This window comes from Periophthalmus magnuspinnatus, chromosome 19 (genome assembly GCF_009829125.3).
Source record: "Periophthalmus magnuspinnatus isolate fPerMag1 chromosome 19, fPerMag1.2.pri, whole genome shotgun sequence".
Classification (NCBI taxonomy): domain Eukaryota; kingdom Metazoa; phylum Chordata; class Actinopteri; order Gobiiformes; family Gobiidae; genus Periophthalmus; species Periophthalmus magnuspinnatus.
The window spans coordinates 14,733,503-14,758,292 of NC_047144.1; the positions used below are offsets into that span (position 1 = coordinate 14,733,503).

At 38.7% G+C, this 24,790-nt stretch overlaps 1 long non-coding RNA gene across 1 annotated transcript; it reads left to right on the forward strand.

The window, feature by feature from the left end:
• Positions 1-5,027: 5,027 nt before the first annotated feature.
• LOC129457152 (uncharacterized) lies at positions 5,028-12,153 on the forward strand. Its single transcript, XR_008649113.1, has 3 exons — positions 5,028-5,099; positions 8,845-9,134; positions 11,845-12,153. It is a non-coding gene; the product is annotated as an uncharacterized LOC129457152 (long non-coding RNA).
• The last annotated feature ends 12,637 nt before the right edge of the window (positions 12,154-24,790 follow it).

Sequence of the window (24,790 nt, forward strand, 5' to 3'; positions counted from 1 at the left end):
CAACATTTAAATATATTGACTGACACTGATAAAATGGAGCACAGCCAAAGCTTTTGACCCGTATCGACGGACATCAGCTGCGTTCCTTAGTGACTGTACAAACTGGCAGCACTGCAGCGCATTCATTCATAAATTATTTTGAAGTTTGAGAAAAGAAAGTCAACAGCAAAGAACATCGTCTCTCAAATTTAATTAATTCAGTTTGTGTAAAGAACTTGCAGTGGCACCAAGTAGTTTAAAGGGCTCATATTACACTGTTTTCTGATCTATGTTATGTTGTTTCCTCATCATAAACAGACCTGGAGTTGTGTTTTGTTTCATTCACACACATTTAACACACAAACCCTGCATATTTAGGCTCTTCTCTCAAACAGAAAACACTCTGTTCCACCTTGTGATGTCATGAGGTAATACAGGAAGTGCTCCACTGTGTTTTCACTAGAATCATTTGAATCATCTCAGCCCTGGAATTGCAAATCTCAACTGAACTAAAGGTAAAAGGAGCTGTTAACTTGAAAACTCCCACTTCATGACATCACAAGGTGGAACAGAGCATTTTGAGCTTTGGAGACGTAGACAGACTAATGATAGAGTTACTCAAACATGTGTGAATGAAACAAAGCACAACTCCAGGTCTGTTTTTGATGAGGTAACAGCGTTATAACATGGCTTAAACCTCATAAGAGTCAGTTTTTTGCACAATATAAGATCTTTAATATCAGAATGTATCAGAAGTTTTCATGCTATAAAGAAACATCTGTTTCGGCCCAGTACAGACATGTTGTAAAATGAAGATAAAGTATATATTAGCATGCTAGCTGTTAGGTTTACTGTGATGAAAAACTCCGCTCTGGTCTCTAAAAGTTGTGAAAAGTGCTTATAAAGTCATCATGGTGAATACTTAGGATGGTCAGAGTTAAGTGAGCAATACATTTTGACCACTGCAAACTGTTAAATGAACTGTTCAATTTTTAACTTTTTTTTTTTTTTTTTTTTTTATAATAATAATACTGTACATAACACGTATATGGAGATTTTCATGACGCTCAAAGACGCCTCACACATCTCAAGACAAAACACAAATGAAAGAAACTGGTCAAATAAAAGACGATGCAGGTATTCAGGGCTTTTTTTAAACATGAGGAGTGTGGATGAGTCTCTGATGTGTTTGGGCAATAAGTTCCAGAGGGTGAGGGCAACAGCGGAGAAGGACATGTCCCCCCGGGTCACAAGAGGTTGGTGTCAGCTGATCAGAGAGCACGGGTGGGTGTATAGTGTTGGAGGAGCTCAAGAGTGGTACATGGAGGACAGTTTATGGAGGGACCTGTTACACAATGGTAAAGAGCTTGAATAGGTTGCTCTGGGGGGTGGGGAGCCAGTGAAGATCTCTGAGGACAGCGGTGATGTGTTTACGGGAGGAGGTGTGAGTTTTAAGACGGTGAAAATCAGCAACAACACATTTAATGCTATACTGTGGAACTAAACAAGCAAATTACACTTCTAAGTTATCGCTTTAACTCCATGTTTTGCTAACACTGTCCAAAATCATCCTTTTTTTTAAATTTTTATTTGAGGCTAGTACTATCACAACTACCAATGCTGCTACAGTTGACATCACTCTGGGGGTTTCTACATGTATGTGTATGGTGGAATATGTAGCAGTCACCATGTTGACACAGTGCATGCATTAGCAAACACTGCCAAAAAAGTTTTAACATACAAAATGGATTCAAACACCAATTTTTCAGAAGCTTGTGATAAATACGAGCGTCCATGGTCCTGTTTAGGTGTTTGATTCTCAACAAAAAAATTGACTTAACTGAAAAAAATGTTGGCTAAAGCTAGCTAGGTTGTGACTAAACTTATCTGAGAGAGACTTTTAAACAGTAAAAATCATTGCACCTTTTGTAGTTCTAGCTAATTCAGTTCCTTCTTGTCAAATTGTGTTAAAAAAGCTCAGATTAAAGTCAAACAAAGCCTCAGACAGAGCATGCCTACAGTTAGCATCCCACCCCCAAGGATTTATGATGGCATCAGCCGCAAAGTATCAATAGAAACTTGACGCCTTTTACAAATGGAGTATAACTTTACACAGTGTTCTCAGGCAAGGCCACCACACAAATACTTCTTCTATCTTGTATTATCTTGCCTTATCTTGCCTCTTACCTGTTGACGGAATGACAACAAAATGCCAATTTCCGCTGAGAAATAAAGGTTTCTTGTTTCAATTATTTTACACAGCGGCAACAATGTCTCCAACACACAGCACTGAACAAGGGTCAATCCAAGTTAATTGCCTTATATTGTGTTACAGAAAGAATTGTGTCCATTGTATGTGCCAAGGTTGAGTACAGCAGTTTTAGAGCGGCTGGAATACTGTGTAGATTCCTTTATGCAAAAGACACGTGTGACTCGAGATGGAGGTGGCAGTTCAAGATCAGCCCCACAACTAGAAAGTGCAAACAAAACTCGTCATCAGCCAACATTTCTGGGGGCGAAAGTAGCTCAGTTGGTAGAGAGTTTGTCCACTAATGTCTGCGTACACTGGTGTATGAAGGAAAAAAATTTAAAATAAAAATATTACTGATAAAATTTCAAAAGCTTGCATGAGGATAAAAAGCTACCTGGTAACTAATGACAACAAGATCGATAATTTTATTTCAAATCTGTTTCTGAAAGTTTATTCATCGCCAAGTTATTAAAATATTTTGCAGAGTCTTGCCTTTTAAACTGATTTTTTGGACTTAAAACAATGGATGGATGTTAGCTAGCACATAGCTGGTTAGCGTCCTTAGCATAAGTAAATGGACAGAATTGAATTAAAGGTGCAGTGTGTAACTTTTCTGGTTGACGATGCGTTGCATTGTGTCTCATGAGTTGTTGCTGCACATTAAACGTATTGCATTAATAGTAATGGGAAGAATACTTTGAAAATGTATTTAGTTACAGAATACTGAATATCTGCATTAAAATGTACTTTGCAACATGTTCTCATCTTATACGTGGGACAATCAGAGTACTGTATTCTGAATACTTAGAGTACTTTTACATTGAGTTGTATTTCAATTATTGAGTAAAAATGCAACATAGATTAAAAACAGCTTTGTTTGTTTCACTGTTTGTTTTGCCTTAATTCATGTCTAATTAGAGATGACTAATCGCACACACTCACACACACAAACTTTCACACACGTACACACGCACACGCACACACACACCCCCACACACCCCCACACATATGCACACACACCCTTACACACACATACTCACACACTGTCACATATAAACACACTCTCACGTACACACGAGTTTTTGTTTTTTGTTTTTTTTCTCCCTGATATCATGCACTATGAAGTACTTTGATTTTAGTAAAGTAACTGTACTCTGAATACAGTTACTTAAAAGTAGCATTCAGAATATGTATTTTTGATACATGTATTCAACTACTTCCTGACACTGAGCATGAATATTTACATGTGGTTTTATTACTAAAGTATATGCATGTGAGTGGACTCGCCTCTCCACAGATCTGACCTGTAGTTCGGCCTGGTAGTATCATCTGCTTGTCTTTGTGGAAGTTGCAGTTAAATGCCATACGCTGTAATCTTCCAGGCATAGCAATAACATCACCATGGAGACGAGCAGTTTGAAGACCAGCCAACATGAAGGTTACATAGTGCGCCTTTAAGACGGGTCCATTTGCTTTAACTTTGGAGATTAGAGTAATTTAAGTCATGTTTATTGTGATAACGTTTAGTGTTGGAAGTAAATGTGCAATAAAAGTGACTAATCAGAGCTTAATACATTATATGAGGAGACCAGCAGAGTAAACATGTGAACACAAACTAAATCCTTTGGAAACTGACAAATTAATATGCAAATTATAACCAACTCATTTGGAAAAGGGAATTTATTTAATTTGAGACTTGTAATCAATTTTTCATGATTTAATGGCAGAGTTTACTTCAAATACACAAACTTTTCAAACTTACCTCCACCACCACCTGGTTCAAACAAAGAAGAGGCGTGGTCTTTGGCGGCCATTTTGAAAACTAGTGTGATGTCATAGGTCAAAGTTGAGGAGAAACTGATTTTGAATATTTAAGGTTTATATTTTTTTGCACAGAGTTGAATGGATTTTAGTGTGAATTGGAAAGTACTTCAAAGCAGATTCACTTTGTCATCAAATATTGACTTTATTTTCTTGACTATAGAAAGTGATTGTGTTGTGTGAAGGAAAAATTCCAGACCAGTTGATTCATGAGGCAGGGCATGGCCAAAGTAATACTAAAAATACTTATTATGTTTTCAGTTGCGTATATTTGATGACATGGAACTTTTTAGTAGGAAGCTAATACAAACAGTGAGTTGACAGAGGGATCGGTGTCTGGGGTGGGGGAAGTCTGGGAGTCCCTGTTTGCTACTTTCATGGCCTGGCCCTGGATAAGCAGAAGAAGACTAGCTAGATGCGCTAATACAAACAAATTGAAGAAAAAAAAATCTAAATATAAAATTATACATCTTCAAATGTTGTTAAATATTTTAAAAATGCAGTTGGATCTGAAGAAGTTTTTTTTTTTCCATTCTGACTTGACACCAAATTTTGAAAAATACTAGTGTAGAAGTACTTGCAGACACATAACTAATGGATTATATTAAGGAGTAGCCCTTTCTGTTATGAGTTAAGGTGTGAACTGTCTCTGAGTCATATTTTGCATGACCGTTCCTAAAATATTTCCTGGTTAATAAAATTTTCTTTTACGATGGGACTTACCCTGGTTACACAAGAGGTATTTTTTATATTTTTCTGAAAGCAAATCACAAAAAAACCCCACAAGATATCTTAAACAAACCACTACATAACCAATTTTTTCCACCAAGATCATCATAATATCATACCTCTCTGGAATCTTTACCCCGCCCCTAAAATCTAAATGATTGTGTGTTGAATATGTGCCAGGTAACATGAGTCGCCGGTGTCTCCCCAGACCAGTTAAACCAGATGCCACGCCCGCAGACTTGTTACGGGACAAGGACACATGACGCTCGTGTTTTGGACTCAGTCATCCTCTGTCTACAGGCAACACACACACACACAGGTAAGACCACTGCTTCTATATTATTAATATTACATAAGCGAGTAAATGGGTCACTTATTATGTTTAAAGTTTTTGGCAAGTCAGAAAATGTAAAAGTAAAGAATGCTAGGTGTTTTTTGAAAGATTTTTGTAAACTCAAGTTACATGTTTAATTGTGTGAATCCAGGTCACTGTTTGGAAATCCTACACTGAATACATGTCTAAATATATCTAACGTTGGTGGTGTTGGGCGACTTTAGTTTAGTTTAATAACACAATGAAATGAAAAGTTAACAAGTTGTACATTTGCTTTATATATTATAGACAAACCAAAAATAGCAAGGTTTAGCTAGGCTCATATTTCAGCTTTATACAGAAACATAGAAATACAGGGAAAAGTGTGTTCAGTGAGTTTGAATCCAGGACTAGATTGTTTTTTATAGCAATGTAAAACAAAATATTCTTCATAAAGGTGAAAGTCCTCAAAATGGCGCCTTAAGCAAAAAGTGAAAGCCTTGAATACCATACAAATATGTGTATGCGGGGTTGGTAGATTATGGTAAAAAAAAGAAAAAAAAAAAAAAAAAAAGAAACACAACTGAAATCACTTTTATTCAAATTTTATATAAATTAGAGCAAAACATGTTATTTAATTTATTTATTTGTTTATTTTGTGCACATGTATCACACACATAATGCACATTTCAATGTTTTTCTTCTATTTAAGTTTTAAAAAGAGTGGCAAGAAGAAAACTCATAATTGTAATTGAAATTAAATGCTACTGACTGATCACATTTTTATATTAAACATACACTCCGTAATTTTTCTGGTTGTAGTCACATTCCTGGCTTGTCTCCATGGAGATATTACTGTAGGTCTTTGCCTTGAATGTCCCACAGTATGACATTAAACTCAGCCATCTTACATTTGTGGTTTTTACTGCTCAAAAGCACAAAGTTTTTTCACAGCGAGTGGAACTGCCTCTCTACAGATCTGACCTGTAACTTGGTGTAGTGGCTTCATTGAGATAAATATGATAAATTGCCATACTGTGGGACATTTCAGGTGAAGCAATAACATCTCCATGGAGACAAGCAGATGGCATACGATACACCAGAAAGGTTCCACGGTGCAGCTTTAACATGGAGACTTTCTAATGAAGATATATACACACAAAAAATTGATTTACATTAGAATGATTTTAGCTAGCTTCACGTTACATATTTTGACTTTTTCTTCACAAATTTTGAACAGAACCTGCACCTTAGCGAATGGATTTATACTTCCTATCTCACTGACAAACCTCTCTTCACTCCTTTTTACGCAAAATTTAGCTCAAAATGCTCTGTTCCACCTTGTGATGTCATGAAGTGGTAGGTAGTTTTCAAGTTATCAGCTCCTTTTACCTTTTATTCAGTAGAAATTTGCAATTCCAAGGCAGAAATCATCCAAATTGTTATAGTGAATGTGTATGGAGATTACAAACACAGTGGAGCACTTCCTGTATTACCAAATGGCATCACAAGGTGGAACGGAGCGTTTTCTGTCTGAGAGAAGAACTAAAAACGCTAAAAACGCAGGTTTGTGTGTTAAACATGTGTGAATGAAACAAAACACAACCCCAGGACATGTTTGTGATGAGATGAACGAAACGACATTACAGCATAGATCAGAAAATGGCGTAAAACGGGCTCTTTAAAATCTCTTTCGCAAGTAGTCACGTTATGTTTAAAACCCCTCTTCAGATTTGGAAAGCTTAAAAAGGCGCGCACTCCGAATTGCTAGCGCGTCCTCCCCGGTGCCACCAATCTAATTCACTGTCAGTGCTAATAAATGGAGCGCCGGTGGATCGGATGTTATTTTACCATCAGGGTTATCACTTAATACGCCATAAAGTCTGCGGGGAGCGATTGTAGCCGACACTTAAGAGGCAGAGCTAGTCTCGCGGCAGGAGCGATGATCATCAGCCCCGAAGAATGGCGCGTCTGTCAGATCGATGTGACTTCACTCAATAAGGTTCTCATAAGGGATTTAAGCTCAGTGTTAATGATACACACTCACTCAAAGGGAAAACTCTATTGTCGATGTTATGGATTGTGTTTACCGAGCGAACGCATTCATTTGGGCTCAATGGCGATGGTAATATACAGTGCGGAAGCTCGAGAATGTAAGAGGAAGATCGTGACGCGGGTGACGGAGAGGATGAGAACGAGGGAATGGGAAGAATGTAGTCTGGCTGGTTGAAAGCGGTCCTTAAACTGGTGAAAATATAATAACAAAATGGCTCCGTGTTTACTCATTTGGAAAGTTTAGATTATGTTTTTGTGAGTTCAGTGACTTTGAATCCAGGACCATGCACAAATTCATTAATGTTACAAAAGAAAAGATGATTTGTACCAGATATAGCGACTGTTACATCCCATGTGCAGTCCCTGGACAGTAAACACACATTAAAAATACAGATTTCATTGCAATTACATTATAAGACTAACAGTTCATCATTAACTTCAGCAGTAAAATACAATAAAATGTCTCCATAGCAAAAGATGAAGTTTAAATCTGTCAACTGGACAAATCGTGGTAAAACAAAGTAATGTAGTTTACTCCATTCAGTGTAGTGAAGAGTGAGCGTTACATTGGAGAAACTAAACAGCTGCTCCATAAGAGGATGCACCAACACCGGCGTGAGAGCTGCTCTGGACCCCAGTCTGCTGTACATCTCCATCTTAAAGCCACTAACTACTCCTGTGAAGACAGTGAAGTTCAGATCTTCGCCAGAGAAAAGAAATGGTTTGAGAGAGGAGTTAAAGAAGCTACTTTTGTTAGGAAAGAGAATCCTTCCTTAAACAGAAATTGGGGCCTGAGACATAATCTCTCCCCCGTCTACAACTCCATCCTCAGGCCCAGAACAATGAGAACAATAGCAGGGTCATTAAGGGCTGAAGAGGTCAGTCTCAGCTGAAACTGAACATAATAGATGTTCACAGTTTCAGTGTAGTTAGCTTCTCACTTCAGATAAATTTTTTATCATCATTCTGAAACCCATGGACAGGATTAGTGACTATTTCTTCGAAGGACATTTACTAAAGACGTGATTCTGAATTGAACAATGTGAGTAAAAAGCTAAAGAGAATAAACACCTCCTTGTAGGCAGCCATGATGTATATTTTTATTTATTTGCACTATGGGACTTTTCTGGTGCTTGTCTCCATGGAGATGCCATTGCCATTGTGTTACCTGCATGGAAAGCTCTTAAACATAGTCTTTTTTTGTTTAACTTGTAACTTATCTGTATTGCCTGGCGTTGTCATCTACTTGCCTACATGGAGATATACAAGGTTAAAGCCATACTGCGGAACATTTCAAACAAAGCAATGGGTCTGTGCTCTCCATCTGCATTTCACTCATTAAATTGCGTAATGTCGGGAATTTATTTAAACCCCTTAAGGCCAAAACTATTTCTAAACACTTTCCATCAGTGCATAAGTTTTGAACATATGGAGTTTGAGAAAGTCTTGGTGTTTTTTTTATGAGTAACACTGTCTGTCTCATTGTATAACTTACTAATTTGTTCTGTGTAATATACTGTGTGGGTTTATGCATAAACATTATAACTAATATAGATCCAGATCATCTAAGTCTACACAAAGACCTCACATTACAGCAGCCATTACCACAAACAAAGCAGTCAAACGAGTGGGCGTCGTCGAGGATAATGAACCGAGTGTAAAAACTCAACTATACATTTCTGTTTTTATCCCACAGCTAGCATCCATCAAACGCATCTGCCCGTCTTCACACCTGCTCGCAAAGCATCATGGGAAAAGGCGCAGGGGAGGAGTGGGAGGAGAAGTATCCGGAGGACGACAACCACTCCGACGTGGTTGATTCCCAGCCCAAAAAGTCCAAGAAGAAGGATAAGGAAGAGTCCAAAGGGGGATGTCCCAAGTGCTGTCTGAAGACCAGGGACTGTCTCATGAGCCCGGAGTGTGGACGAGCGCTGCAGATCTCCCAAGTGGTGGCCATGTGCGGGATGTGTCTGCGCTGGTGTTTCTGTGAGTGTCACGATTAAAGCGGTTCAGTTTTATTATGCTAAAAATACCACTTGATTTTTATCGTAGAAAACAGAACTAGTTCATTTTAAACAGTTTGCATTGGTCCAAAGTTGTTCAGGAGTTTAGCCATGACGGTAAAGTTAGCAACAATTAGAGTAAAATGCTTTATAATCAGTTGTGTTTTGTTTCATTTGCACATGTTTAACCCTGCATGTTTAGACTGACTTCTTCTCTCAAACAGAAAACGCTCTGTTCCACCTTGTGATGTCATCATGTGGGGATACAGGAAGTGCTCCACTGTTTTTTTACACTCCATACACCTTCACTAGAATCATTTGGATAACTTCAGCCCTCGATTTGCTGATCTTGACGTAACGAAAAGTAAAAGGAGCTGTTAACTTGAAAATTACCACTTCATGACATCACAAGGTGGAACAGAGCGTTTTGAGCTTCGGAGATGTAGACGGACTAATAATAAAGTGTTACTCAGACATGTGTGAATGAAATAAAACACAACTCTAGGTGTGTTTTTGAGGAGGTAGCAACATTATAACATGGATTTTTACTGTCCAACAAAACATAAAAAACAGAACAGAAGTTATTCCTCACTTTATGCATTCAGAGCATCCTAATTATTCCAAGTGATGAGTTTATAAGCACGTTTCACAACTTTCTGGGACAGGAGCGGAGTTTAGTCATGACGGTTAGCAACAATTAGCATGCTAGCAGTGCACATTGTGATCACCGGACAGTAAAATGCTTAATAATCAGATGCAGACAGAACACAGCTGACTTATTGTGACCTCAAGAGCTGCTTATACACTATATCTGTACTGGGGCAAGACATTTTACACAAAGTACAAGGCTTTTCTTTTTTTTTTCCTTTTGGTTTGCATAAGCTAGTAATTACAGTCACTATGATAAGAAGGATCCAAACCTCTTTGCCCATGCCTGACCCTGTCTCACATTAGAAGCTAAGCAGGGCTGGGTCTGGTCAGTTCTTGGATGGGAGGCTGCTGTTGTTGCCAGGTGCAGCAGTAACTCTAATGTGAAATAGTATAAATGTGGTGATGTGTGACCCCCACCATTTGGTAACACAACCACACGCCCAGAGCAGCTGTGGCTACAACCGCTCACCACCTCCACCTCCACCACCACCAGCGGGTACGAGATGAGAGAATGATGCACAAAATAGTAAAGCTGCTCTGAGCGTTTGGGAAAGTGCTAGTAGACACTTAAAAACTTAATAAGCCTTAGCAGAGACTTACCCTTATTATTATTAAAGTCAGTGGTGGAAGGTAACGAAGTAAAACTAGTAAAGTGCTGTACTTAAGTAGAATTTTAGGTATCTGTACTTTACTTAAGTGCATTTTACAGTGAATACTTTTTACTTTTACTTCACTACATTTGAGAGAGATCTGTACTTGCTACTCCATTAGATTTCTGAACAGGACTGAAAAGTAAAAAGTACTTTTCCAATGATCTGAGGGATTATTTTTGCCGTGTTCCTGGTAATATCCCGACTCAAGTTTTCCAGTTTGAGCAAAAACAAATAAATATACAAAATTCATAAGAAAAATTAAGACTTAAATTAAGAGTTTTGTATTGTTCCTGTTGAACCAAATATGTGTCAGTTTTAATTAATATCATTACATTTAACACTTAAACTAACAACACTTGTGTGAAATACTTTTACTTTTAAACAGGTACAAATACTTTAATGTAGATTTTTTCATGTGATATTTTAATTTTACTTGAGTAACATTTTACCTCTGTATCTGTACTTTTACTTAAGTAACAAAACTGAGTACTTCATCCACGGCTGATTAAATGTCAGTAGTGGAACACGCCTAGAACACTGCCCTCTGCAGGCGAGCCCGAGCCACCTCAGTTTAAAACCTATATGTGAAGGAGAAGTGGCTCTACTCTGAGTGCTTCCTCGGTGACGGAGCTCTTCAAATTAACTATGTAGGAAACTCATTTTAAAAAGGGATCATTAAGGGATATTTTATTTCATCGCTTTCACTTAAATGTCCCATATTACGGTATTTTCGGATCTGTTACAATGCTATTTCCTGATCACAAACAGACCTGGAGTTGTGTTTTGTTTCATTAACTTACAAACCCTGCATATTGAAACTGAGAAAACACTCTGTTCCACCTTGTGATGTCATCATCTGGTAATACAGGAAGTGCTCCACTGTGTTTTTAAACTCCACACACCTACACTAGAATAATTTGTGTCATTTCAGCCCTGGATTTGCTAATCTCTACAGAGCTAAAGGTAAAATGCAGCTGCTAACTTGAAAACTACCACTTCATGACATCACAAGGTGGAACAGAGCATTTTGAGCTGTGGAGATGTAGACAGACTAATAATAAAGTGTTTCTCAAATATGTGTGAATGAAACAAAACACAGCTCGAGGTCTATTTTTGATGAGGTAACAACATTATAACACGGCTTAAACTTCACAGGAGTCAGTTTTGTGATGTATTTTTTTTTGTTTTACATTCAAGCAAAAATCACTTCTTCGCTTTTACACTAAAAAGGCTGCGATGCAAATGAAACCGTATTCTGTATTATCTCATATATCCTTGGCATTTAAAGGGTTTTTGTCCTTTAATTGAAACAATACAGGTTTATTAACACTGCGGCCCGTGTACTGTAAATAAATTCAAAGATAATGTTTATTTTTCTTCCTTTGACAGAATCTAATCTCGGATGGGGTCAACTCATCTCCACGCGTTGCCATGGTGATCAGGAGGAAGAAACTCAACCTTCAGCCCTATTTACGAACATGATTAATACAAGCGTCAAATTGACTTATTTTTTCACACGGTATTTATTTCATTTGGTTATCTAAGCCGCTCTGTACAGTGTAAGTAGGACTAACCCGACGAAGGAACAATCTAGTATTGGTGAATTAGTGGCATGTTCCAACTTTGACTCATTGATGTTACCTGAACAAATGTACATAGTGTTTTATAGACTTTAATAAAATGATTATACTTAAAGAAGACCTATTGTGCTTGTTATAATCTCTGACACCCGTGGATCATTATGTTTTAATTTGCACAATTTAAATCGCAATATTCATCTAAAACGACTTAATAAAAGAAACAAGTCCACTGTTTATATGCTTCTTTTCTCACCAATGATGCAAAAAAAATATATATAAAAAAACACCAACATTTAAAAGTGCACTATTTGCCGTTTTTCCGGGTGATGAGCTGTTACTTTGTCTGGAATGTTGCACAGTGTGGCATTAAACATGTCCATCTCCATGAAGACAAGCATGGAGACCTTGCCGGCCACTTGTAATTTTAATGTACTGTATTTTCACTTTTTTGCATAGTTTGGCCAGGGGTGCGACTTATACTCAGATGCGATTTATATGTGAAATTATTAAAATATATAATTTCACATCTTTGTTACTGTTACACTGACAACTCCGTGAGAGCACTCTAGGCTCGTGCACTCTAGGCTCGTGCACTCTAGGCTCGTGCACTCTAGGCTCGTGCACTCTAGGCTCGTGCACTCTAGGCTCGTGCACTCTAGGCTCGTGCACTCCAGGCTCGTGCACCAGTAACACAGCCACACGGAAGAGGAAACGGCGCTTCATCTACTTCTAGAGCAGGCGGAGTTGTAAAGAAATCAATGGCTTTACTTTTGAAGTGAGATCAAGAATAAACTTGTTAGCTTGTTTTTATGTTTTAGTTTTCTTCTGTTCATATCTTACGTCAAACACCAAACACATATTTAATTCACTGTTTATGCTTCATGTAGCTGAACAAATATAAATGTGTTAAGTTAGCGTGTTGTACTGATATTCAACCTGCTGTTTTCTATTTTATTATTACTTATAACTTGCTTTAAAAGGTAAAAAGTCTGTCCTTTGTCTCAGATTTTGTTAAATAAATTTCTCCAAAAAATGTGACTTATTACATATATTTTCACTGGTGCAACTTATACTCCAGAGCGACATATAGTCTGGAAAATATAATATAGTTTTGAGGGAATTTCTGAGCAATAAAAACATCTGCACTTGAATAAATGAAAGGTATACAAGTTTAATGCCAAACTGTGGAACATTCCAGACAAGCGTAAAACATACCCTCCACTAGAAAACTTACATAATACACCTTTAACAAACTAGTGCTGCTTGTGGTATAATAAGGAACCTACTCACTAGTCTCCAGATGTTATTGCACTGCCCGGAATGTTCCATAGTACAGCATTAAACATACACATCTCCACGGAAACAAGCAGGTATAGCCCCTGAATCTGAAAAGTTTGAAAGTATTTCTAAACAATAAAACATCTGTAACTGAATAATGTTTAATGTAACACTGTGGAACATTTCCGACCAAGTAGTTGCTACTCCATGGAGACAAACAGATGGTGTACTCTCCACTAGAAAAGTTACATAGTACACCTTTTTACAAACCAATGCAGCATATGGTATAATAAGGAACCTACTTGCTAGTCTCCAGATGTTAATGCACTGCCTGGAATGTTCCTTAGTACAGCATTAAACATATCCATCTCCACGGAAACAAGCCGCTGAATCTGAGAGGTGCCCCCATGTACACCGCTAATAAAATATCTGCAATATATAAGTTTAATGTCGCGCTGTGGAACACTCCCGACCAAGTAGTTGCATCTCCATGGAGACAGACAATGTACCCTCCAGTCGAAAAAGTTACACAGTGCACCTTTAACAAACCAGCGCCACTTATGTATAATGAGGAAGCTAATGAGGAAAAGTCGCCAGCTCCTCGCATGTGCCATCTGCCCGTTTCGTAACATCACAGTGATATAAGATAAAGTGAAGGATTGTGGGACAGCTGGGCGACCTACATTTGAGTTTAACACCAGGTCCGGACTATCTCACTCCTTCTGCGGGTGACAAAGAGAGTGGGCGAGCGACACAAGACCAGACAGTGGCACAGAAGACGTCTAGCCTTGGACAAACACTATTCTAAACATTCTTTGGAGATTTGCTGTGAGCTTTGTTGAAAGTATCTAAAACTATTTGGGAGTAATGAAAGTATAAAGTTATATATTTGACCCAAAACTCCATATTGCGTGTTCATTTTGCCTTTGTGAAAGTAGTTGTACACATAAAATGGGCGACAGTGGCTCAGTTGGTAGAGTGTTTGTCCAGCGAGCTATGGTATTGTGATACTGATCCGATACCGATACCAATAGCATTAACTTTTGCATTAAAAAGCATTGAATCGCCTCTGTCATTGTTATTTTTGCTCCATTCCAGCTTGAACTGACCTAAAAAATACATATTTCTGTAGATAAAATATTAATGTATATACTGTACATGTATTTCAACATTTTTAAACTGCAATTTTTGTTGGCAGAAATTTTCAGTATCAATATTTTTGCATGAGAATCACTACTTTTCAATACTTCAGTCAGTATTGATATATAGATATTTGGTATAGATCAGCCCATGACTAGTTTCAAGCTTTGGCAACAGTCCTCCATCGCCATGACAATTAAGCATTTCAAATCAAACTATTATATCTCTGAATGGGGAACGGTTCTCACAAAAAACATCAAATCAGGAGGGAATCATTTGTCTGAAAATACCCACAAAAACATTAATCCAACCACAAGAAGACGCCATTCCACAGATCAGACCTCTAACTTAGCGGAGTGGTGCTACTTGCTTATTGTCATGGTGATATAAAAGTTTAATGCCATATTGTGAAGCATACTAGGCAGGCAAAGTCATTACATCTCCATGAAGACAAGCAAAGGGTTAATCCTCTACCTGAAAAGTGACGTATTGTACCTTTAAAGGTTTTAGATTATGGAAAATTGACTCTTTAAGACATGTTTTAATGTAGCGTTCTTCTCAGAAACATACCCGAAGTTGTGTTTTGTTTCATTCACACATGTTTGAGTAGTCCTTTATTATTAGTCTGTCTACATCTACAAAGCTCAAAATCACCACATGACATCACAAGGTGGAACAGAGTGTTTTCAGTTTGAGAGAAGAACTCAGCCTAAATATGCAGAGTTTGTGTTAAACATGTGTGAATGAAACAAAACATAACTCCAGGTCTGTTTGGGATGAAGAAACAACATTATAACATAGATCAGAAAATAGAGTCATATGTCCCTTTAAAAACTACAACTTTTGTGAAACTGTAAAAAAAAAACCCTCTTTATTTATGCACCAAAACCTAGATGTGGTTCTGTGGTCCTGCACGTATCAAGGGTCATTTCTGACCAGTGACATTTGAATAACAAAATCTCAAATGTGGGTTCAGTGTTCAGCATGTGCAACACAAAATGACAGCTATTATCTGTGAAGTGCAGAGCCAGATGGAGATGGACAGGGCTCACGCAGCAATAGTGGAGACAAGTGTGAACGGCTGTTAGCTCCGCACAAGGAACATGGCATCCTACTCTTAGGCTCACACGGGGACCTCACACAGGGACCTCACACAGGGACCTCTTTACAGCCAGTGGGAAGTAAACATGTCCTGTTTGTACATTCATATTGGAGGGTATTTAGTATAGAACTATATGTGGGTCATTATTATTATTATTATTATTATTATTATTATTATTATTATTATTATTATTATTATTATTACACTGTTAGATTTCAGTGAGCTCTAATTTTGAGTGAAAATTTTTTAAAGACGGCTCAGTTGCGCCCCCTCAAAAAAGATTTATATTGCACCAATGGAAGCCCGGCACAGAAAAACAACATCGAAGACAAATGAAACTTTGCAACAAAAATAGGTCACATCAGGACATGTAAAAAATGATATTATGGCCCCGTCCTAAACCCAAAAGGAAGTTGGCGATTGTGGGCGGAACCCAATTTTTCCACATTTTTTTCCCTCTCAGACTTAAATTTCTGTACCATATGAATTTTTATTGAAGAATCTTGCAAATTGGTCAAAATGAACTACACAGTCATAAAATGTGGGTGTGGCAACCTGCAAACAAAAACACCATTTTTAGAAGTATTAAGTCGTGCGAAACTCATGTGTAGTGTCCTGCTGCCTGGTATTATCATATATTTTGTGTATAATGATGACCTGAACACAATGATGTACAGTTTACTTAGCCTGGATGATAAATTGCTCTACGGCGCCACCTTGAAATTTTGAATGGGGTAAAAAAAACGGACTTTGTTCGAGACAACTGAAAATTGGCGCAGGCATCCGTCTTGCAAAACTGAACAAAAATCCCAATGAGGACATACCTGTATATTCAACCCTGTTACCATGGGCCATTTAAATACATGGGTTTTGGTTAACTGCAATAAAAAAACATGTATTTGTCATAGAAAATTGAAATTTGGTGCATATATTCCCCACAACATACTGGAAAAAAAAAAAAACAACAAAAAAACTCAATGAGAACATACGCTTTAGTGACTTGTGCTATATAAAAATGTGGCAATTTACCATTTAAAAAAATATAATAATAATAAATCTGGTTGGACATAAAACACTCGCACAGACACCAAAAAAACAGACAAAACATGGGCATTTGGTGACAGTTTGCAGATCTGAACACACTTTTATTTTGAGCTATTTTTGAGAGGAAAAAGTCGCCATTGTTTCCTTGAAAACATGGATTTGGGATTGGGAGGAAGTGATCTTGAGTCTTTTGTCAACTCTTGCCTCGCTCGTGTCTATGAAGTTCACTTTACACCTCCACACCTCTGCTGCTGAATCCCCTTCTCACAATCATTTCCTGTTTATTCTCCTTCGTCCGCCATCTTCTTTGTCGGCGCTACCATCACAACACAGGGGTGACATTTTAAGCCGACAGATTAGGGCCGCACTCCAATTAATTTCGCCTTCCTTTCCCCCTGTTAAATACACAATCAAGCGAAGGCAAAATGTCACCGAAACGAACGAGGAACCGCGGTGTGCTTGACAATTACCACCGAGCGACTTACAAAATGCCAATATGCTAAAGTTGAGCGGTGTGTGAGAAGAATAGGAACCATGGAACGAGATCTCCCTTTGTTCGGAACTGGAAGGACCGCCCCTGCACAGATTAGGTTCTACCGTCTCCAAACGAAAAGAGAAAACTGATCACTATTATGAGATTAAACACAGTTACATAAAGAGACGACAGTGGCTCAGTTGGTAGAGCGTTTGTCCGCTGATCCTGTGAACGTGTGAGTGATTCCTTGATGTAAAGCGCTTTGAGTGACTTGAAGGCGGAATATAAAAATTTGACCGTTTACCATTTATTTTTATGTAAAAGTCATGGTTAGTATGCACGCTTTAGGCTGCATTAATATGTGTATTTGAATTCTGTTAACCTTGTAGATTAAATCAGCTCGAATCGCCTTAGGATTTGACCAATAAATGTAAAAGATAGACTACGCTTAAGTGGAAGGAACAAATGGGCAACTACGGTAATTTGCATGAATGTTCTGTGTGAGAATGACTGGTGGTAGCCAATGGTGCAAATCAGAAGCCTCTTTTCTGTCAGTCTACCCCAGGGCAGCTGTGGCTATAATCGTAGTTAAAGGTCATATATTATGCAAAACTGACTCAAAAACATACCTGGAGTTGTGTTTTGTTTCATTCACACATGTCTATTTACATCTCCAAAGCTCAAAATGATGATGTTTTAAAGAAGCACTGTGCAACTTTTCTTGTAGAGGGTAGATTGCCCGGTTGTCCACAGATGTTATTGCTTTGCCATGTGGTAGAAATTGGCAATTCCAGCGCTGAAGTCATTCAAATGATTCTAGTGAAGGTGTATGGAGTTTAAAAACACAGTGGAGCACTTCCTGTATCCCCACATGACATCACAATGTGGAACAGAGTGTTTTATGGCAGAGGGAATCATAAAAGTGAAAGTCTTTGTTCAAGTCTTTAACTGTTACAGTTTAGTGTTTGTGGCACATATGGGGCAGTGACCTTTCAACTCCACTGCAAAAGGCCATTTGACCTGGAGCGAAAGAGAGAGAAGTCCTCCACTCCCTCTCTCTTTCGCTCCGGATGAGGGAAGAGAGTGACAGAGAGGAGAAGGAGGAGGAAGAAAAACAAGAAAAAGAAGAACCACAATACAAATTATGTATTCCTTCCTTCCTTACTCTTTTGAGCTGCCTAATCCCAAAGTATAGAGGCAGTTCTTTTCTGAAAACACTCTGTTCCACCTTGTGATGTCACGTGGTAATACAGGAAGTGCTTCACTGTGTTTCTAAACTCCACACACCTTCAACAGAATCATTTGGATGAGTTCAGCTCTGAAATTGCCAATCTCTACTAGAGAAAAGGTAAACGGCAGCTTTTATGACCAAACAAAAACTTCTTCCTCACAACATATTTTAATGCCCTACAGTGGAACACTCCAGGAAAAGCAATAACATCTGTGGACAGCCAGGCAATCTACCCTTCACTAGAAAAGTTGCCCAGTGCTTCTTTAAAACATCAGCCCGATTGTGTTTTCTCAAACAAAAAACTTCTTCACAGTCTGTCATTTTACCTTGAAACTCTTAATATCTTTTAAAGCCATACTGTGGAACATTCCAGGGACAGGAATAACATCTGGAAACAAGCCGTTGATGCAACCTCTGCCAGAAAAGCTACACTTTGCTATTGCTATGGAGATGTTGCTTTGCCTAAAATTTTCAACACTGTGTCAGAAAATGTGTGTATCATTATGAAGAGAAGCTAGTTATGAGTCAGATCTTTGGAGAAGCGAGCCCACTTGCTGTAAGATAGATTTGTTAAAATTGCATTTGATCATTCCAGGGACAGGAATAACACGTAGAAACAAGCCGTTGACACGACTTCTGCCAGAAAAGTTACACAGCGCTGTTGCCATGGAGATGTAGCTTTGCCTCCTTTAAGACAGTGTTGTTGTTTTTTCTTGGCTTGTGTATCCCAAAAGTGTTGTCTCACACTCCTCTTTACTATTAATAACTACAGCAACTTCAAATTTCTTGTTTTGACGATATTTATGTCAAAATTATCTTACAGAAATAGCATCAAGCGTATAAAATATATCACCAAGACATCTTAACATCTTAAATCCGAAATCACTCCAAGGATCCCCTGGCAAGTTCTCGTGAAGCCCCAGGGGTCCCCGTACCTCTGGTTGGAAAACACATTTTTAAGACTCCATCCCAGTTGTGCCATCTCAACCAAACCAAAAACTTCTTCACAAACTTTTTTTCCCCTCACAATATATTTCCCCACACTGTGAAGATGAAAGCATAAAATGTGCATCGGTGTATGTGTGGGCAGGCCCTGTTATTTTGCGGTATACGTTTCAGATGCGGTGAAATGTGAGAGGGAAAGAACGGCACAGATGAGATTTGTGATCTCATCTCTGCACCCGCGGCCCCTTCCCCGTAGCAGCCTTTTACGATCGTCAATCATCGCCATGGAGACGTCTTCAAATTCAGATGGATGGAGGCGCGAGGAGGAATTTCAAACATGACGTGCCGACAGGAGCGGTACGATTGTGGACACAAGGGGGGCGTCTCGCGTCTGGGGTGATTAGGCAGTCAAGGTAAGAAGGCCCGCCCCATTCTGAAGATTGAGCAGTAAAAAGTTTTGATGCATTTATTATTATGGTCACCTGTTGAATGTGTTCCCATGGGTTTCGGAATAATGAGAACATCGCTAACATAGGCTCCAAATTCGCCCTTGTAACTGCTAACCTCGCTGAACTTCATTTGAGTGGAGCAGAACGCTATAGGTCACGTCACACTCACTTAGTCCACTTCTTTATACAGTCTATGGCAGGGCTGCATACTGAAACACATTTGAAGCGGAGGGCCACAAACCAGTGTTGATACAGGGAGTCAAATCGTGCATTTACACAAGTTTGACAGAGACATTGTACCGTTAATAAGGCTTGGATGATTATTTTTAGGTCTGTGTCACAATGTAATGTGATTTTATTCAGGTTATAGAGGTAGAATTGCTTCAATTTGTACAAAAAATACTTCCTGATCAACTGGGCCAGTTTAGGAGGAGGCACGAGGGCCAACAAAAATTGGTCCGAGGGCCGCATTTTGCCCCTGGGCCATAGTTTGGACAGCCCTGGTCTATGGTTTACCGCAGGGGAGCTGTGGCTAGTAGCTTAATACTCACTATAGTAGCATAAATACTCACTATAAATCCAGTACATCATTATCTTCTTCATTATTATTATGTTTATCTACTGTTGCCGTTTTCTACATCTTGAGAAGTGCTATTCATCTATTACCAGTGATCTGCTCCCGACGTGTAAGAACTCTGAACAACAAAAAACACAAAATTCCATATTGTAGAGCAAAATGAGTAGCACCATTAGCATCGTTAGCGCTGCAGCTAGGTGTGCAGTTTGACCTTGTGTGATTTCTGCTACGAGCAATATGTTTGTCTTCACGTCTCCGCTCACCACCGACAAACCAAACAAAACAAATCTGATGTAATCCGGCGCTCTTTCCCAAACAGGATCATGGTGCGTCAGGGTCAGCGGGAGACACAGGAAAACACGCGGCATATCGCTAGCTCTCTGCCAGATTAGCCTCAGCTGTCTTCAGATTCAGTTTACACAAGACAAGACCAGCATCAACAACACTGTGTTTGGTACCGAGGGAAACCAAAGACTGTCAAGGTGCTAGAAGATTCTTTTTTTGTTTTGTTTTTTTTTTGTTTTTCTCAGACAAAATAAAGTTTAAAGAAAGAATTAAAAGTATTTCTTTGTCTGGCGATCTCCGCTGCACTGGCTTTGTCAGGATGAGTCATCATGATCCAACAGGCAAGGTAACGTGTGGAGAACAGTTTTATTTCTTGTATCGCTAACATGAATAAGATACAGTTAGTAAAGTAATATAGGGATTTTACAGACAAATATTCTTCAGGATATCAATTTCGTAGTATTTAGGAGCAGTTATAAGACAGGAAGGAGTCTTTAGGTTGCGAAAATACCACTATTTAGGTCAAAGCTTTTACAAAACTATAGCTTTTGTGTCACTGGTCTGCACTGGTTCAAAAGTATTTCCACAAAGGATTAAGGAGGAGGCAGTGTTGACCCAGAACAAGAGGATGAGTTTGGGAGGTAGCTACAATCTATGGGAGATTTGTGAATATTTTGACATTTTTTTTTGTTTTGTTTTTTTATTCCAACGCTGATATAATGTTTAAATTATATTATAGCAATCGATAGAAAAACGTAGATTTAATATGGTCGAGGTTATAGTACGGGACAATATACATTAAAGTATACATTAGTGAACATGTGTTTGTATAGCATGTAAATGTGCCAGAGTTAGCATACAGGCTCATATTCATCTGTACAGTGGTCCCTCGTTTATCGCGGGGGTTACGTTCTAAAAATAACCCGCAATAAGCGAAATGCGTGGAGTAGTCAGCTTTATTTTTTACAATTATGATTTTTTTTAAGTTTTAAGGCTCACCACACATTTTATACACTTTTCTCAGACAGGTATTAACATTTTCTCACATTTCTCTCTTCTTTAATTAATTAATAGTGACTCACACGTATTTCACAGTTCCTCTGATCGTGCCGCTCCGCTGTAGTAGTCGATCGAACATTTATGTAAATTTGGCTGAACTCATTTTGTACTGTACAGGAGACATGACACAGAGGAGACTGATGGACAATGGTCTACGGGCCCTTAGCCAATCAGGACGCAGAACACAATGCACGTTCATACATTGTAAAAAAAAAAGCATGCGAAATTGCACTAAAAATCCGCAAAACAGCGAGACCGCGAAAGATGAACCACGTTATAGCCACTGAGGGACCACTGTATTCCCATTGGTGGAAAACAGGACATAACAGGCACAAAACCTTTAGTCCACATGATTCTTCAGAATGTTTTGATCCGCACTCCACCACGGCGTTCTCTCTGTATTTCCAGAAAGCGACTATGCATTTCCTTGGAATATTTTCAAACAGCGCAGCGCTCATAACTTAGGAACCTATTAACATTGAGTGTGCGGTGAGCGCTAACTCGATACAATGGGCAGGAATGGAAACAGTTAAATGGATAATATTTTAAAATAACTTGTTTTTGGCCAGTTTAGCAAATGGTTCAAACAGGGCTATAGGCTGTGGCTTTGTCATTAACTGAACTTTACCTTCACAACATCGCTGCCGGCTGTTTTATGCAGTTTGGATGTTTACTGTCCCACTGTCCCAATTCTCATTTCACTCACCCCTGAGTTTGAGCACTTCATGTACTTTCAGAAAATGCACCATGGCCTAAAGTGAGATATAATATTTAGTTGTAAATTGTTAATCGCTAAGGCAAAAGTCCTGGCTTCTCATCCATAGACTGTATAAATAAGTGGACTAAGTGAGTGTGACATCAGCCATAGAGTTCGGCTCCAGTCAGATGAAAACTACCAGTTAAAGGGGCGAATTTGGAGCCGAGTTCCACATTTAGAATTCCGGCCACGAGTGTCATAGCAACTAAAAAGCCAACCAGGTCTTGTGTAGCTTCCAAGATCTGACGAGATTGGGCACTGACAAGCAGGTTTTGCCCCCAGATTTTGAACCATGAGAGAAGAACATATTTCAGAATGAACTGTTTGCTCCTGTCACTCGTGATACATTTCAGGTAATTGGTAACTGGGACATTGCCCACCTCCGACTTGAAAAATTGCCCTGGAACGCTGCTCAAACTGGTAATTCACTTCTTTTGAACTGGGAGATGACTGAGGGGCTCCCACTTCACAGACGGGGTAAACTGTGTTGTATTACAGAAATGAAATACTTCACAAAAAGGTGGATCTGAGTGGATAACGTCTGTCAAATAAGGCAGAAGTAAAACATATATATATAGTAGAAATTGTGTATATTTATTTGACTTAACTCTACTTGTACATAAATGGTAACGGGTCATGGTCACACTTTTATACAGCGCTTTTCCACCTTCAAGGCACTCAAAGCGCTTTACATCAAGAAACCATTCACCCATTCACACACACATTCATACATCAATGTACTCAGACACCGGGGGCGAGGTGGGTTAAGTGTTTTGCCCAAGGACACAACGACAGCATTCATCTGTGGGAGCTGGAATCGCACCGCCAACCTGTGGGTCAATGAATGTGACCGCACAACTAATGATGTTTATGTCGAGAGCGGGATTTGAACCCACGACCTTTGGATCAGTGGATAAACTCTCTCCCAAGTGAATCAAAGTCAGACAAAGTAGGGATTATTTTGTATTATAGAAGTATTAGTGGTAGTAGTAGTAGTAGTAGTAGTAGCAGTAGACGTATAGCTAGTAAGAGTGAAACGAAACCAACACAGGGTCATTGTTTATGTCAAGAGCAACCACCAATCTTCAGATCAGTGGACAAACACTCTACCAACTGAGTGTTTTTTTCAAGCAGAATTTCTAGTAAATCCATCAATTTTCTATTTCAAGGGCCCATATTACACTGTTCCCTGCATTAAAGAGTTCCCCATCTATGTTATAATGTTGTTTCCTCATCACAAACAGACCTGGAGTTTTTAGGCTGAGTTCTTCTCTCAAACTGAAAACACTCTGTTCCACCTTGTGATGTCATGTGGTAATACAGGAAGTGCTCCACTATGTTTTGATGCACCATACACTTTCACTAGAATCATTTGGATGATTTCAGACCTGGAATTGCCAATCTCTACTGAAGAAAAGATAAAAGGTAGCTGCAAACATCAAAACTACCACTACATGACATCACAAGGTGGAACAGAGGTAGGAGGTAACGACATTATAACATGGGTTAAAACTCATGAGTTCACTTTGCGTAATATAGGACCTTTCACATGTTGGAATCATTTGAACGTTTACATTTCTTTAGCCTACGGTTTAGCATTAGCCATATCGAGTTCATTTAGCTGGAAAACTGAAGTTGGAATTCGTTACATCCAGGCTCGAAATATCCCTAGTCAGGAATAGTATTAACCCCATTTTTCCCTCGAATTTTGAACCACGATCGAGAAACAGCCTTCCTGGAACAGTTGTTTCCACGTGGTTCTTATCCAGCCTCATCTCTGATTGGATAAATGTGTCTGTCGCCTCAGTACGCATGTGACTGGTGCAATCAGGTGCAAGATTCACTGTTTTAATTTGCACTGCTGCGCTAACAGAGTCTCTCATTAGCACATGATGTGAATTTAAAGCATAATTACTATTTCTGAGCCTGTAGTTACGGGAATTCATTTAGCACAACCTACGGGCATCTTTAACCCCTTTTCACGACGAATAAAAGCACCTCACAATGATCACAGTGGTAATAAACGGCCAAAGTCTATCCAAAAGACACCATTAAACAGGTTTTCAATGCTCATATCAAAAACATGTGGTGCAACGTGGAAGGATAAAGAGTGAAGGCAACACACATGAAACAATGTGTATATGTGTGACCTGTATTTAAATCTATTGTGCAAAATCAACTTTTCAGAGCTTTTAACCATGTTATAGTTGTATTTTTCTCATTTAACCTTTAAAAGTTGTATTTGGTGTGATTTGTGCATGTTTGAGTAATCTTTAATTACTTATTTTACTGATCAATCCCTGTTTTCACCTCCACCGTTTCACGCCCACTGTGACATACTGACTTTGTTTATCAATTTTATTTTCTTAATAGGTGATGCCCGTAAGATTTGGCAGTGCTGCACAGTTATTTT